Source organism: Pipistrellus hanaki (genome assembly GCF_964339955.1).
Source record: "Pipistrellus hanaki genome assembly, chromosome: 1".
NCBI classification, from domain to species: domain Eukaryota; kingdom Metazoa; phylum Chordata; class Mammalia; order Chiroptera; family Vespertilionidae; genus Pipistrellus; species Pipistrellus hanaki.
Window position 1 is genome coordinate 166,647,861 of NC_140503.1, and position 15,513 is coordinate 166,663,373.

General features: G+C 41.3%; 1 protein-coding gene across 4 annotated transcripts in view; it reads left to right on the forward strand.

The window, feature by feature from the left end:
* The window catches only part of G3BP2 (G3BP stress granule assembly factor 2), an 84,105-nt gene that overhangs the window by 42,544 nt on the left and 26,048 nt on the right, over positions 1 to 15,513 (forward strand). Inside the window, exon 1 of one of the 4 annotated variants that reach the window (XM_084883085.1) lies at positions 1,165 to 1,557. The exons of 2 other annotated variants lie outside the window; for them this stretch is intronic. The gene's annotated coding sequence lies outside the window, so the exon portion shown is untranslated. Of the gene's footprint in view, positions 1 to 1,164; positions 1,558 to 15,513 lie in introns of those variants that run through there. One more of the 4 variants, XM_084883086.1, reaches the window with a different exon arrangement.

The following is a 15,513-nucleotide window of genomic DNA, read 5'->3' on the forward strand; positions in this document are numbered from 1 at the left end:
ACGGGACGGGGGGGGGGGGGGGGGGGTACTCTTTTACTAGGACGGGTCAGTACATCACGCCCGGAGGACGTAATTTCATATTTTTATTTATTTATACTTAATGAAAATAAATGAAATATATATATATTTCCGTTTATATATATAAAGCACAAAGGAAAATACAAAATTACCAAAAAAAATGGAAACGTCGAATTAAAAAATTATAAATTTTACAATGATAAAGATTACAAAAAATAGCCGAAACCGGTTTGGCTCAGTGGATAGAGCGTCGGCCTTCGGATATAAAGGTCCCGGGTTTGATTCCGGTCAAGGGCATGTACCTTGGTTGCCGGCACATCCCCAGTGGGGGGTGTGCAAGAGGCAGCTGATCGATGTTTCTCTCTCATCTCATCGATATTTCTAACTCTCTATCCCTCCCCTTTCCTTCCTCTCTGTAAAAAATCAATAAAATATTTTAAAAAAAAAAGATTACAAAAAATATATACCATCCCTCTCAAGGCGCAACAGACGTATTCATACGTCCTACCGGTTCCCGATATTGTTTACGTTTGACGTATTTATAGGTCCCGCTCGGTTAACAGGTTAGTATGTATTAGTAACACCTAAATATAAAATGGGTACGCAAAGAAATAGATTCTCTTTCCTTCTGTGTCATCCCCGCCCCCCAATCCTAGGGCCCAGCACCTAGGAGACTATATATATATATATATATATATATATATATATATATATATATATATATATATATATAGCTTTGAGTTGTTAGGATGAATTTGGTCTCGGTGGAGCTTAAAACCTCCACTTCCTAGGATGGCTTAATACACAATATTAGGTGAGTTTAGGGTGCAAGCACCTGAAAGCGCTGGCTGCATTTTATGCTCATCTCTAGAGCAGCAAACAACCTGCGGACACTTAAGAGAGGAAAATGATTAAATTCCCTCCCTCTTCACATCAGTCATCAAAGGGGGACCAGACATCTGTGTCCCCAAAGGCAGCACAAAAAAGACGCAGCTCTGCGGGCGAACGGGCTCCTGGTTCTGGCGCGATCTCGAAGGGCGGCGAGACCAGAGCCTTCAGCCAGGAGAAAGGCAGCCTCGTTGTGACGTCAAATCAGCGGACTCGCACCGGCTCCAGGCCGGTTCCGGTTCCCCGGCTTTCCGGGCGCGCGAGTACGTGAGAGCGCGGCGACGGTCTGCGCGTGCTCCGCTGAGGGACGCGAGGAGGTTGGGTCCGGCTCGCGGAGGAGATGCGTGATTGGCTGAGGCCGTGCCGGGGGGTCCCCCGGCCCTGTCGGCAGGGGTAAAACAATAAGAGGGGGCGGCGGCAAAGGGGGCGGGACGTCCGTGTTCCTCCTGGTCGCTTATCCGCAGCGCCTGGCGCCGAGCGAGGGCTGGCTGGTAGCGAGGGGGACGAGCTCGCGGCTGCCCGGCTCCCGAGGTTTGACGTTTGGCGGAGGGCGGGGACGGCGAGCGAGGAGAATCCGCTGCAGCTGGTCCTCGGTCGGCGCCTCTCCCGCTGACCTCCGCGCGACGTACCCGCCGCCGCTGTTGGTTGGAGGTGTGTGAGCGGGGCCTGGAGGGGAGGTCGGAGTGGTGGTGGTCGGAAGGGGGGGACTGTCCCTTCGCGCGCGCCGCGGCTCGAGGCCACCGTCCGGAGCGGGAGCCCGGGCGCCAGGGGTCTGGCGGCGGGGACACTGATTGCTCCCGCCGGCTGCCGGCGCTGCGGGGCTACGCGTGAGAGAGGAGCCGGGCGCCTTCTCCCAGGTGAGGGATGGGAGGCCGCGTAGGGCGGGCGGGCGGGCGGGCCGGCGCTGCGCGGCCGCGGGCTGCGAGGGCGCAGGTGGAGCGGGGGCTCGGCAGGGATGCGGCGGTGAGATGGGAAGGGGACGCGCAGCGGTTCCCCAGAGCGCGCCGGCGGAGGCGTCCTGCGGCCGGCGAGGGGGTGGGCTTTGCGGGGAGGACGGTTCAGGTGGGGAGCGCGGCCGCCGCGGCTCCGGCTTCTCTCGCGGCTCCCGTTCCAGGTTCCCGGGGCGCGGGGAGGCGGGCGCCCCGCCCGGGGGGGTGGGGGTGGGGGTAGGGAGGGGAGAGCGCCCGTGTCGAAGGCAGAAGCGACGCAGATGCGAAAGTAGAGGCCTCTGGGCACCATTTCTGTGCAGTGAAACCGAATCCGGGGTTGCAGGCGCCCGCCGCTTAGCTCACCCGGTGCCTGGCGCTCCGCGGCCCGAGAGCCCCTCACGGGTTCATCCCCAGCGCGCTCAGACACGGGGGCTGTCTGTGACGTACGCTTCTTCCCGCCCCCCCCCATTTATTATTTATTTATTTATTTATTTATTTATTTATTATTTATTTATTTATAAACGATCCTTTATTGGCCCAGGAACCGAAGAGATATTTGAGTACTTTGAAGAATGGATTGCTTCCTTTCTGCCCCACTTTTTTTTTGGGGGGGGGGGGGGGTCGGGGGGGGAAGGGTGCGGGAAGGGATAGTCAAAGGGGGGAGGAACCTAAGCTTCCCTAGTGTTCATTTTGTTAGTCGAATCTGGTCGAATTTTTACCTGCGTCTCTAAAAGCAGATTTCTTAACCTGGCCCTGTGCCGCTCGCTTTGCAGCGAATATAGGTTTGCATCTATCCTTGTCAGCATAGGTCAGTATTTTTTCCCCTTTCCAGGTCTGCCCAATGTTTTAGCCTTTTTTTTTTTTTCTTCTTTTTTTTGGAGGGATGGTGTCTTTGCTCTCATAAAACAGACAAACAAAAACACACGTGCACCGAAGGTGCAAACCCAGCAAGGTTATCCTCTCGAATTCCTCCCCATATGATTGTCGTGGAATTACCTTGGGTTAACATCCTGGTTTGGAGTTCAAGATGCCAGACCTCGTTTTAGTCTTCTGAATGTTAGCAATGCATGTACCTGGTTCCGTGAACCATTTACTGCCATCAGGGAGCCCCATATACTAGAGGGTAAGAAGATGGGAATTCCTTGTCCAGCACCATATTTGGCAGTTAATATAGCCTGAGGCATGTGAGCAAGGTTTTTAAGTAAACATTATAGTATCCAGCGGTCCTTTTGATGTCCAAAATTCCTGGTCTTAAGAAATGGACAGTATGATTAGTTTGAACTTAGAACTGAATTATGTGTTTCTTTGGTTATATTTTTTACCTTTATGTTTTCTTAAGTTTTTAGAACTCAGTTATATGATTTAATCTCTAAATGCTGTTTAATTCTGAAAAGTTATCAGGAATTGTAGGTAGGATAAGGACCTGCAGTGGCTTGCTTATTACTAAGAGCTGTTCAGGTTTCGAATATTCGAGGTTGAAATATTAGTCAAGTGTGAACAAGTATTAAAGAAAAGTATTGAATCATTTGATAGTCCAATTGAGTGTTCATTTTGCAACTTGAATTGCCAGCAGACAACTCTTGAGCTGAATAATATTGGCACTGTTGGTAGCAGGAAATACTCATCTTTATTTCACTTATGAGAGATCAAAAAACAAAATTTCTATAGCAGTTACTGAAAATCTATAAATACTACTAATAGTGTTTTTAGATTTTTAACAGTATCCTTATCCTGAAGAATTATTGTGTTGATAACCCACTATCAGGATTGAAATTCTTTCCTAAGTTGTTTTAAATAAGACTTTCCCACATAATTTATGATGAGGGGGTATGGAGGTGGAGAATGACTACTGTTCAAATCTGGTTTTGATAGATACAAATTTAAGAGTTGTTTCTGAACTTTTGAATTCAATAGAACTTAATTGACAAACCTGACTTGGTTACTCTCCACTGGTAGACACTTGTTTAAGAACTGATAAGAGCTGAAACTGGTTTGGCTCAGTGGATAGTGTCGGCCTGCGGACTGAGAGGTCCCAGGTTCCCGTTAAGGGCATGTACCTTGGTTACATCCCCAGTCCGGGGTGTGCAGGAGGTGGCTCATGGATGTTTCTCTCTCATCAATGTTTCTAGCTTTCTATCCCTCTTCCTTCCTCTCTGTAAAAAAACAAAACAAAACACAACTGATAAGGCAAATTGTTTCTTCTCCCAGAACTCTGGACTGGCTCAGAAGCAATAGTATAACAGTTTATTGACTCCTGTGTCTCAGCTTATTGTTTAATTTCTATATGTTTTACCTTATTTTGATAAAATGTTTTTAGTATGCTGGGTTGACACTTTTCAGATTTTCTATTATGTTACTGTCCCTTTTTTGCTTCTACCAACAATATCAAATATGTGAACAGTTGTGTCTTTGCTGTTCTAAAGCAGTTGTTTTTAACAGGTGTAATGAAAACATCACCAGAAGCACGAGACCTGATTTCAGATTGTCTCTTTCATAACCATAGGAGGGACTTTGATCGCCTTCCTTTTCATAGGCTCTCTAAACATCAGTTCCCTTTTTCTGTAAATGAAACTAATATCCTATCTATTTCAAGGAGATAAGGAATATGTAGGTTACTTGTTAAACTTGAAAGCGTAATATAAATACATGTTTTTATTATTGTTGGTCAGCATTTCCTCTCTTACTACTTAATCACTTTTAATAGTTTCTGAACTTCAAAACTTGCCTCCTTGCCTTCGGGGCCTAAAAAAAGAAAAGGCTTAATCCACAACTACCTTTGTTTATTTCTACTACTGCTACATGGATCTTGATTGTGATGCTTTCATTCAATTGTGGTCTGCCACAACAAATTAGCCTTTGCTAGAGAGATAGATACATTGCTGTTTGATTGGTAAAGTCATTTTAAACAGACCCACCTGGAGTTTTAGAAGATTCTAATTTTAATTTGGGCTTAGCTATTGAGAATGGTTTAGTGAGAAAGGGCCTGGGCCTGAATTGTAGGAGCCCAGAGGGAGGGGCTCTGGTTGGGTAAGGGAGTAAGTATTCAATAGTGGAGATAAAGCTGTGTCCTCGCATACACGTAGCCCTTGAGAATATAGTTTTTTTCTGGTAAAAATAACTTCATCCTATTTGTAGAAATCTTAGTCTTTTTATAAGAAGCAGGATGTAGTACATTTAATTTTGCAGTGCTGAACTCTTTTGTAGATTATTTTCCTATATGTTATTTTCCTTTGGCTTGTTGGGGGTCTTTTTTATTTTGTTTCATTTTTTAAATAAGACATGTGTTTCTAGTTCTTGGTTTCATTTAGGCCATTTTCTCCAAGCATTGAAATAGCCACCAAAGTGTGATATGAATTTTTATGTCAGTAATTTGTAATGAGTGAATTTTTTCCTCCCTCTTAGAACTACTTGAGCAAAGATGCTGCATTTCTTATTCTTAATAGGTTGTCAGGACACTCAAGGCTCCTCGGAGAGTGCATTTCTGATTGTGCCTTTTGATGCTTATATATATTGGTGATAGTTGCAGCCAGGTGTTTGGAGTTAACAAACTATAATTAGGTTTTATGATTATATGTAGATCTAGCTATTTTATGGATAATAGTTTCTTTAATAAAAATGGAGACGTCATTTGAGATCCCTGAGATTAAAGATAATTGGTGAGATACAAAGTTACTTTGTATTTTTTTTTGAAATCTGCTCTGATAATTATTTTGCTATAGTAGATCTAAAAATTAACTTCACTGTCTTGCCAAAGTGACTACCTTGTCGTAACATTATTCAAATCAGATTGTCATTTAAAATTTTATCCTCTGTTGTTTTTCTCCCCCCCTATGGTTTTGTAGTCTGACAATATTATTTTTTAGTTTAAAGTTGATTTTTTTGAAATTGTTTATAGTATTATAGATGTTTCCAACCCCTCCTCCCCACAAACACACACACACACACACACACACACACACACACACACTTTCCAAACCCTCCTACCCCCCACCCCCACACACACACACACACACACTTTGCACTCATCCCTGCCCCTCTTCAGGCCTTTAGCACACTATTGTCTGTGTCCATGGGCTATGCATATTTGCATATATGTTCTTTGGTTAATCTCCCTTCTTTCCCACCCTCTCCCCTCTGAGGTCTGTTAGTCCATTCCCTGCATCTATACCTCTGGACCTGTTTTGTTCATTAGATTCCACAAATAAGTGAGGTCATACAGTATTTGTCTTTCTCTGACAGGCTTATTTCCCTTAGTATATAATCTTCAGGTACATTCATGCTGTCACAAAGGATAAGAAATCCTTTTTTATAGCTGTGTAGTATTCTTTTTTTTTTTTTTTTTTTTTTAATTTATTTATTTATTTATTTATTTTTTACATATTTTCTTGATTTTTTTTTTTATTGCCCCCCTCCCACTCATCCCCTCCCTCCCCATAGTTTTATGTCCATTGGTTGTACTTATATGCATTTATACAAGTCCTTCGGTTGATCTATTATCTCCCCCTGATATCCCTACCCTCCCCACTGTAATTTGACAGTCTGCCTGTTGCTTTACTTTCTCTATATCTGTCTCTTGGTTCATCAGTTTATAAAGATCTTTATCATCCACCGATGTGTGAGGTCATGTGGTGTTTCTCTTTCGTTGATTGGCTTATTTCACTCAGCATGATGCTCTCCAATTCCATCCAGGTTGCTGCAAATGATGAGAATTCCTTCTTCTTTATGGCAGCATAGTATTCCATTGTGTAGATGTACCATAGTTTTTGGATCCAATCATCTGCTGACGGGCACCTAGGCTGTTTCCAAATTCTGGCTATTGTAGATTGTGCTGCTATGAACATAGGGGTGCATATATCCTTTCTGATTGGTGTTTCTAGTTTCTTGGGATATATTCCTAGAAGTGGGATTACTGGGTCAAATGGGAGTTCCATTTTCAGTTTTTTGAGGAAACTCCACACTGTTCTCCACAGTGGTTGCACCAGTCTGCATTCCCACCAGCAGTGCACGAGAGTTCCTTTTTCTCCGCAACCTCGCCAACACTTGTCGTTTGTTGATTTGTTGATGTTGGCCATTCTGACAGGTGTGAGATGGTACCGCATTGTTGTTTTGATTTGCACCTCTCGGATACTTAGTGACTTTGAGCATGTTTTCATGTGCCTTTTGGCCTTCCTTCTGTCTTCTTTTGAAAATATTCTGTTTAGGTCCATTGCCCATTTTTTAATTGGATCATTCATCTTCCTTTTATTTAGTTGTATAAGCTGTCTGTAAATGTTGGAGATTAAACCTTTATCAGTGGTAATATTTGCAAATATGATCTCCCACACCGTGGGCTTTCTTGTTGTTTTATTGATGGTTTCTTTTGCTGTAAAAAAGCTTTTTATTTTGAAGTAGTCCCATTTGTTTATTTTCTCTTTAGCTTCCATTGCCCTAGGGGCAGTATCAGTGAAGAAGTTATTTTGGCATACGTCTGAGATTTTGCTACCTGTGGATGCTTCTAGTATTTTTATGGTTTCCCGTCTGATGTTTAAGTCCTGTATCCATTTTGAGTTTATCCTTGTGAATGGTGTAAGTTGGTGATCTAGTTTCATTCTTTTGCATGTGTCTTTCCAATTTTCCCAACACCATTTATTGAAGAGACTGTCTTGACTCCATTGTATATTCGTGCCTCCTTTGTCAAATATTAATTGAGCATAGTGATTTGGGTTGATATCTGGGTTCTCAATTCTATTCCATTGATCTATTTGTCTGTTCTTGTGCCAGTACCAGGCTGTTTTGAGAACAGTGGCTTTGTAGTATAGTTTGAAGTCTGGTATTGAGATCCCTCCTACTTTACTCTTCTTTCTCAGAATCGCTGTGGCTATTCGGGGTCTTTTATTGTTCCAAATGAACTTTTGGAGAGTTCTTTCTAGGTCAGTGAAATATGTCGTTGGTATTTTAATGGGGAGTGCATTGAACCTATAGATTGCTTTAGGAAGTATGGACATTTTGATGATGTTGATCCTACCAATCCATGAACATGGTATGTTCTTCCATCTCCTTACATCTTCCTCTATCTCTTTTTTCAGTGTCGTGTAGTTTTCCGCAAATAGGTCCTTTATTTCTTTAGTTAAATTTATTCCTAGGTATCTTAATTTTTTTGGTGCGATGGTGAATGGAATTGCTTTTTTAGCCTCTGTTTCTGTAGTTTCACTATTGGTGTATAGAAATGCCATGGATTTCTTGGCATTAATTTTATATCCTGCTACGTTGCCAAATTCATTTATTAAGTCAATTAGTTTTTTAATGGAGTCTTTTGGGTTTTTTATGTACAATATCATGTCATCTGCAAATAAGGATAACTTTACTTCTTCTTTTCCAATTTGGATGCCTTTTATTTCCTCCTCTTGTCTAATTGCAATGGCTAGTACTTCCAGAACTATGTCAAACAGGAGTGGCGAGAGTGGGCATCCCTGTCTTGTTCCTGTTCTTAGAGGGAATGGTTTTAGTTTTTGCCCATTGAGTATAATGTTGGCTGTGGGTTTATCATATATAGCTTTTATTATGTTGAGGTATGATCCTTGTACTCCCACTTTTTTAAGAGTTTTTAACAGGAAAGGGTGTTGGATTTTGTCAAATGCTTTTTCTGCGTCAATTGATATGACTATATGATTTTTATCTTTCAATTTGTTTATGTGATGTATCACGTTTATTGATTTGCGGATATTGTACCATCCTTGCATTCCTGGAATAAATCCTACTTGGTCATGGTGTATGATCTTTGTGATGTTCTTCTGGAGTCGATTTGCTAGAATTTTGTTGAGGATTTTGGCATCTATGTTCATGAGGGATATTGGCCTGTAATTTTCTTTCATTGAGTTGTCTTTATCTGGTTTTGGTATTAGGGTGATGTTGGCTTCATAGAAGGAGTTCGGAAGTGTTCCTTCCTCTTGGATTTTTTGGAATAGTCTGAGGAGGATAGGTTTTAGTTCTTCCTTGAATGTTTGGTAAAACTCTCCTGTGAAGCCATCTGGCCCTGGGCTTTTGTTTGCTGGAAGCTTTTTGATGACGGTTTCAATTTCTTCCCACGTCACTGGTCTATTGAGATTTTTAGATTCTTCCTGATTGAGTTTTGGCAGTTTGTATTTTTCTAGGAATATGTCCATTTCCTCCAGGTTGTTTAGTTTGTTGGAATAGAGTTGTTCGTAGTATTTTGTAACAATCTGTTGTATTTCGGTGGGGTCTGTTGTTATTTCACCTCTTTCATTTCTGATTTTGTTTATTTGGGTCCTCTCTCTTTGTTTCTTGGTTAGCCTGGCTAGAGGTCCATCAATCTTGTTTATCCTTTCGAAGAACCAGCTCTTGGTTTTGTTGATCTTATGTATTGTTTCTTTGGTCTCTATGTCATTTATCTGTGCTCTGATTTTTGTTATTTCCTTCCTTCTGCTTACACTGGGCTTTTCTTGTTGCTCTTTTTCTAACTCTTTGAGTTGTAGAGTTAGTTCATCTGTTACCATTTTTTCTAGTTTTTTGCAATAGGCTTGTAAGGATATGAACTTCCCTCTCAAAACTGCTTTTGCTGTGTCCCATAGATTTTGGATTGTTGTGTTTTCATTGTCATTTGTTGCCAGGATGTTTTTAATTTCTTCCTTGATTTCTCTGGTAACCCAGTCCTTGTTTAATAGCATGTTGTTTAGTCTCCATGTATTTGATTTCTTTGGATTATTTTTATTGTAATTAATTTCCAGTTTTATGCCACTATGGTCTGAGAAGATGCTTGATATGATTTCTATCTTCTTGAATTTGAATAGACTCTGCCTATGTCCCAAAATGTGGTCTATCTTTGAGAATGTCCCATGTGCACTTGAGAAGAATGTATATTCTGTGGCTTTGGGGTGGAATGTTCTAAAGATGTCAATTAATTCCATCTGGTCTAGTGAGTCGTTTAGGATTGATATTTCTTTGCTGCTTTTTTGTTTAGATGATTTGTCGAAGGGTGACAGTGGGGTATTAAAATCTCCTACTATGATTGTATTGCTATTAATCTCTCCCTTAATGTCCTCCAGCAGTTTTTTTATGTATTTGGGTGCTCCTGTATTGGGTGCATATATATTTACCAGGGTTATTTCTTCTTGTTGGATTGTACCCTTTAGTATTATGAAGTGACCTTCATTATCTCTTGTTATGTCCTTCACTCTGAGATCTAATTTGTCAGATATAAGTATTGCTACCCCAGCTTTTCTTTCCTTTCCATTTGCCTGGAAAACTTTTTTCCATCCCTTCACCCTCAGTCTGTGTGCATCTTTTTTTCTGAGGTGGGTTTCTTGTAGGCAACAGATGTAAGGGTCTTGTTTTCTTATCCAATCTGACACCCTATGTCTTTTGATTGGAGCATTTAATCCATTTACATTTAAGGTTATTATTGATAGGTACTCATTTGATGGCATTTTTATTCTATACCCATGTTCCTTCTTCAATTCCTATTTCTTTATTTTTACAGTAGACCCTTTAGCATTTCTTGCATTGCTGGTTTGGTGGAGATAAATTCCTTCAGTCTTTTTTTGTCTGTGAAGCTCCTGATTTCCCCTTCAATTTTGATTGATAGTCTTGCTGGGTACAGTATTCTTGGATTCAAACCCTTCCTTTGCATGACTTTGTATATTTCATCCCATTCCCTTCTGGCCTGATATGTTTCTGTTGAGAAATCAGTTGCTAGTCTGATGGGGGTTCCTTTGTAAGTAACTTTCTGTCTCTCTCTGGCTGCTTTTAAGATTCTTACTTTGTCGTTGTTGTTTGCCACTTTAATTATAATGTGCCTTGGCGTCTGTCTTCTGGGATTCATTTTGCTTGGGACTCTGCGAGCATCTTGGATTTGTGTGGGTTTTTTCTTCTCTATCTCAGGAAAGTTTTCTGTCATTATTTCTTGAAATACTTTTTCCACGTCTACCTCAGTTTCCTTTCCTTCTGGAACCCCTATTATTCGAATATTATTTTGTTTTGTAATGTCCCAAAGCTCCCGTAGGCTCTCCTCCTGCTTTTTAATCTTTTTTTCTAGAAGCTGCTCTAATTGGGTATTTTTTTCCATCTTGTCTTCTAGCTCACTGATGCGGTCTTCCGCTTCATCTAGTCTACTCTTGATGCTTTCTATTGAGTTCTTCATGGTAGCGATGTCATTTTTCATTTCTTCTTGGTTCTTCCTCAATTCCTGATGGTTCTTCCTCATTTCTTCTTGGTTATTGTCAAATTTCTCTTCCATTCTTTTTAGCCAACCAATAATCATTATTCTGAACTCTTGCTCTGGTAGGCTGCTTGCCTCTGGCTCGTTTACTTCCTTTTCTGGTGATGCCTGCTTTTCTTTCATTTGTGGGGTGTTTCTTTGTCTTCCCATGGTATCTCTTTTCAGGATGTCTGGTTATGTGGTGTTCTTTCTCTTGCGTTAATTTATAGGTGCAAAATACAACACTACCATGTACAACACGAGAGGCACTTAACAGGAATGTATTTACAATATTAATAACCTCTAATAAAGGTAACCCCTAGCGATAGGCAAATTAGGGTATAGGAGAGAAGGAAGGAAGGAAGGTAAAAATAAAATAAAGAAAAATTAAAAAAAAAAAAAAGTCAAAGAAGAAATAAAGTAATGACAAAATGAAGTTAGAAAACAGGGAGAAAAAGAAGAGAGAGAGAGAGAGAGAGAGAGAGAGAGAGAGAGAGAGAGAGAGAGAGAGAGAAGAAGCAAACTAAAAAAATGGGAAACAAACTATATATATGTGGAGAAAATTGCCATAGATCAACCACTGAGCCCAGCCAATGCCGGTAACAATACTTGGAGATTAATACAAACTACAATACAATATCCACTATTATTAAGTAAGGTTATGATATACAGAAGTCAAAGAAACAAACAAAAACAGAGGATTTAAAAAAAATTACAAAGCAACAATAACAACACTGGAATAAGCATAACAATTTCACTGAAAAGCACCAATATTCACAATAATCAACCTTCACTCAAACAATGAGAAAAGGATAGAAAGTAGAACCGTTTTTTTTTTTTGTGTTTTTTTTTAACTAGTTAATATAGTGCAGAGAGTGATATTTATACACTTGTATCAGGGGTTGGAACTTAGATCTATGAGTATAGTGAGAGCTTTAGCAGGGGGTATACAGAAAGAATAGAGGAAAAACTAAAGCCGGAAAGGGATAGGATAAACTGGAGACTAAAAGGTTAAAGTTTAGTAAGAGAGTGATGGGGTAAAGGTCGAATTGAGATAGGGTTGAATGATGCTATAGTAGAGATTAAAATAGAATGAAGGTTACTCCCAATGTAAAATAAAGACGAAGTAAAATGGTACTGGGGAGGAAAAGAAAAAGAAAAAAAAATTGCAAAATAGCAGTAGTAATAGTGAAGATAGAGATTGAAAAATGTAATAATTGAAAAGGTAAAATCAAGTAAGGAAAAAAGAAAAAAAATCGTTTCTGAAGTAAAAGATGTAAAAAATGAAAATTAAATAAAAAATGTAAAAAATGAAAATAAAATAAAGAATAGTATAATTAGCATAAAATTGTCCAGTAGAGTTCAATCACTTCCTCTGTTATTGTATTTGGTATGCCTGGTTCTTGGATCAGAGAGTCTTGCAGTTCCCAGCTTTCCACTGCACCTCAGTTTTGTAAGGTAGTCCTTAATTTTAGGCAGGCTATATCTTAGTTATTTGTGTCCATTTATTTATTTTTGATTAATTAAAAGAAAAAGAAAAAGAAAAAAGAAAAAAAAAAAAAAAAAAAAAAAAAAAAGGCAGTTTGTAGTTCAGCCCTTAGGTGTCAGTGTTACTGGTTTGACCTCCCAGACTTTGGTTGCTCTGGCCCTCTTTCTCTCTGGGGGCGGGCCCTCGCAGCTCTCCCGGGCTACAATATAGGCGGGGCCACGGCCGCTCTGGGGGCGGGGCCTCGCGGCGCTCCGGGCCGCGGTGCTCTGGGCCGCACTGGGGCCGGGCCTCGCGGCGCTCCTAGTGGCGCGCTCAGGGCCGCTCTGGGGGCGGGGCCTCGCTGGAGCAATGGCGCTATCGCAGCCTGAACTCTCAGCCTAGCCACGCAAACTCTGACCTTTCTGTGGGTGGTTGAAGAGCTTCCTTGAATCCACCCGCTTGCTCCGATCGGGGCGCCACAGGTGCTCGATGGACTCCTCGGCTGTGGGTTTTCCAGGCCTCAGAGAAGCTGCTCCCTTCCTGGTAGGGTGGCGCCGCCTTTGCGCTGAGCCCGGAGCTCCGGGAGAAGTCGGGAGTGCTGGCCGCTTGGTCAGGAAAAATTGTCCAGCGGACACTTCCTTACCTTCCTAGAGTGATCCGCTGCCCCTTAGCTGCTAATCAACATTCCCTGAGCGACTCAGATGTTGCTTCTATCTGTTTTGGGACCGGGGTCAGAACAAGTCCGTCTGTTCGGTCGCCATCTTCAAGCTCCGCCCCCAGCTGTGTAGTATTCTATTGTATAAATGTACCACAGCTTTTTTATGTACCCATCTACTGATGGGCATTTAGGCTGTTTCCAGATCTTAGCTATTGTACATAACACTACTATAAACATAGGGATGTACGTATACATCCTTTCTGATTGGTATGTTGGGAATCTTAGGTATATTCTCAGAAGTGGGATTGCTGGGTCAGAGGGCAGGTGCATTATTAATTTTTTGAAGAAACTCCATACTATTTTTACACAGTGGCTGCATTCCCACTAGCAGTGTACTAGTTCCCTTTTCTCTGCGTTCTTATTAATGCTTGTTCTTTATTGATGTACTAGAGGCCCAGTGCATGAAACTCATGCACGTGGGGGGTGGGGGGGGGTGGAAGGGGGAGATTGCCCCTCAGCCCAGCCTGCACCCTCTCCAATCTGGAACCCCTTGGGGGATGTCTGACTGCTGGTTTAGGCCCAATCCCGTACCTATCAAAATCAGATTTGAACAGTCAGGACATCCTTCTCACAATCTGGTACTGCTGGCTCCCAACCACTTGCCTGCCTGCCTGCCAGTCTGATCACCCACAGCCTGATCGACACCTAACTGCTCCCCTGCTGCCCTCCCCTGCCAGCCTTGTTGTTCCTAACTGCCCTCCCCTGCTGGCCTGGTCACCCCCAACTGCCTTCTCCTGCCGTCCTGGTTGCCCCCAACTGCCCTCCCCTGCAGGCCTGGTCCCCCCCAACTTCCCTTTCCTGCAGGCCTAGTCCCCCAACTGCCTTTCCTTGCTGGTCTGGTCACTCCTAACTGCACTTCCCTGCTGGCCTGATCTCCCATAACTACCCTCCCCTGCTGGCCATCTTGTGGTGGCCATTTTTGACTACGTGGGGGTGGCCATATTGTATGAGGGCTTGAGGGTCAATTTGCATATTACTTCTTTATTATATAAGATTGAGGGTAGACATTCTGGCAGTGATAACTGATTGTTATTTGATTTTAATTTGCCTCTCTCTGGTGATTAGTGGCTTTGAGCATTTTTTTTTTTTTTTTTTTTTTTTTTTTTTTGTATGTCTATTGGCCATCTGTATGTTCCTCTGGGGAAGTGTCTATTTAGGTCTCTTGCCAAATTTTTAAATTGGATTGTCTTCCTAGTGTTGAATTGTAAGAGTTCTTTATATATTTTGGAAATTAATCCCTTATCAGATGTATCATTGGCAAATATATTCTCCCATATGGTAGGTTCCTTTTTCATTTTTATGATGGTTTCTTTTGCTGTGCAGAAGCTTTTTAATTTGATATAGTCCCATATGTGTTTTTCCTCCTTTGTTTTTCTTTCCCTAGGAATGTATTGGTTAAAATGCTGCTACATTAGATGTCTACATTAGAAATTTCTGCCTATGTTTTATTCTAGGATATTTATGGTTTTTTGAATTACACCTAAATCTTTTATCTATTTTAAGTTTATTCTTGTGTGTGGTGTAAGTTGATGTTTGTTTTGTTATGTTTTTTTTTTGCATGGACCTGTCTAATTCTCCCATTTATTGAATAGACTATTTTTACTTTATTGTTTGATCTTGCCTCCTTTGTCAAATATTAATGGCGTAGATGAGTTTTGGGGTTTCTGTTCTATTTCATTTGTTTGTATGCCTGTTCTTGTGCTAGTACCAGGCTGTTTTAATTATAATGGCATTGCAGTATAGTTTGATATCCAGTATTGTGAGCTCCTCCAAATTTGTTCTTGCTCCAGATTGCTGCAGCTATTCGGAGTCTTTCTTGGTTCCATATAAATTTTTAGAATATTTGTTCTAGATCTGTGAAATATGTTGGTATTTTAATTGGGATTGCACTGAATCTGAAGATTGCTTTCAGTAGTATGAGCATTTTAATTATGTAATGAACTTGGTATATGCTTCTACTTGTTTGTATCTTCCTCTATTTCTTTTTTCAATATCCTGTAGTTTTCTGAGTACAAGTCTTTTACTTCGTTGGTTTATTCCTAGGTATCTTTATTTATTTTTAAAAAAATATATTTTCATTGATTTTTTTACAGAGAAGGGTAGAGAGTTAGAAACATCAATGAGAGAGAAACATTGATCAGCTGTCTCCTGCACACCCCCTACTGGGGATGTGCCCGCAATCAAGGTACATGCCCTTGACGGGAATCGAACCTGGGATCTTTCAATCTGCAGGCCGATGCTCTATCCACTGAGCCAAACTGGTTTCATCAGTATCTTATTTTTTTGTTGTAATGATAAA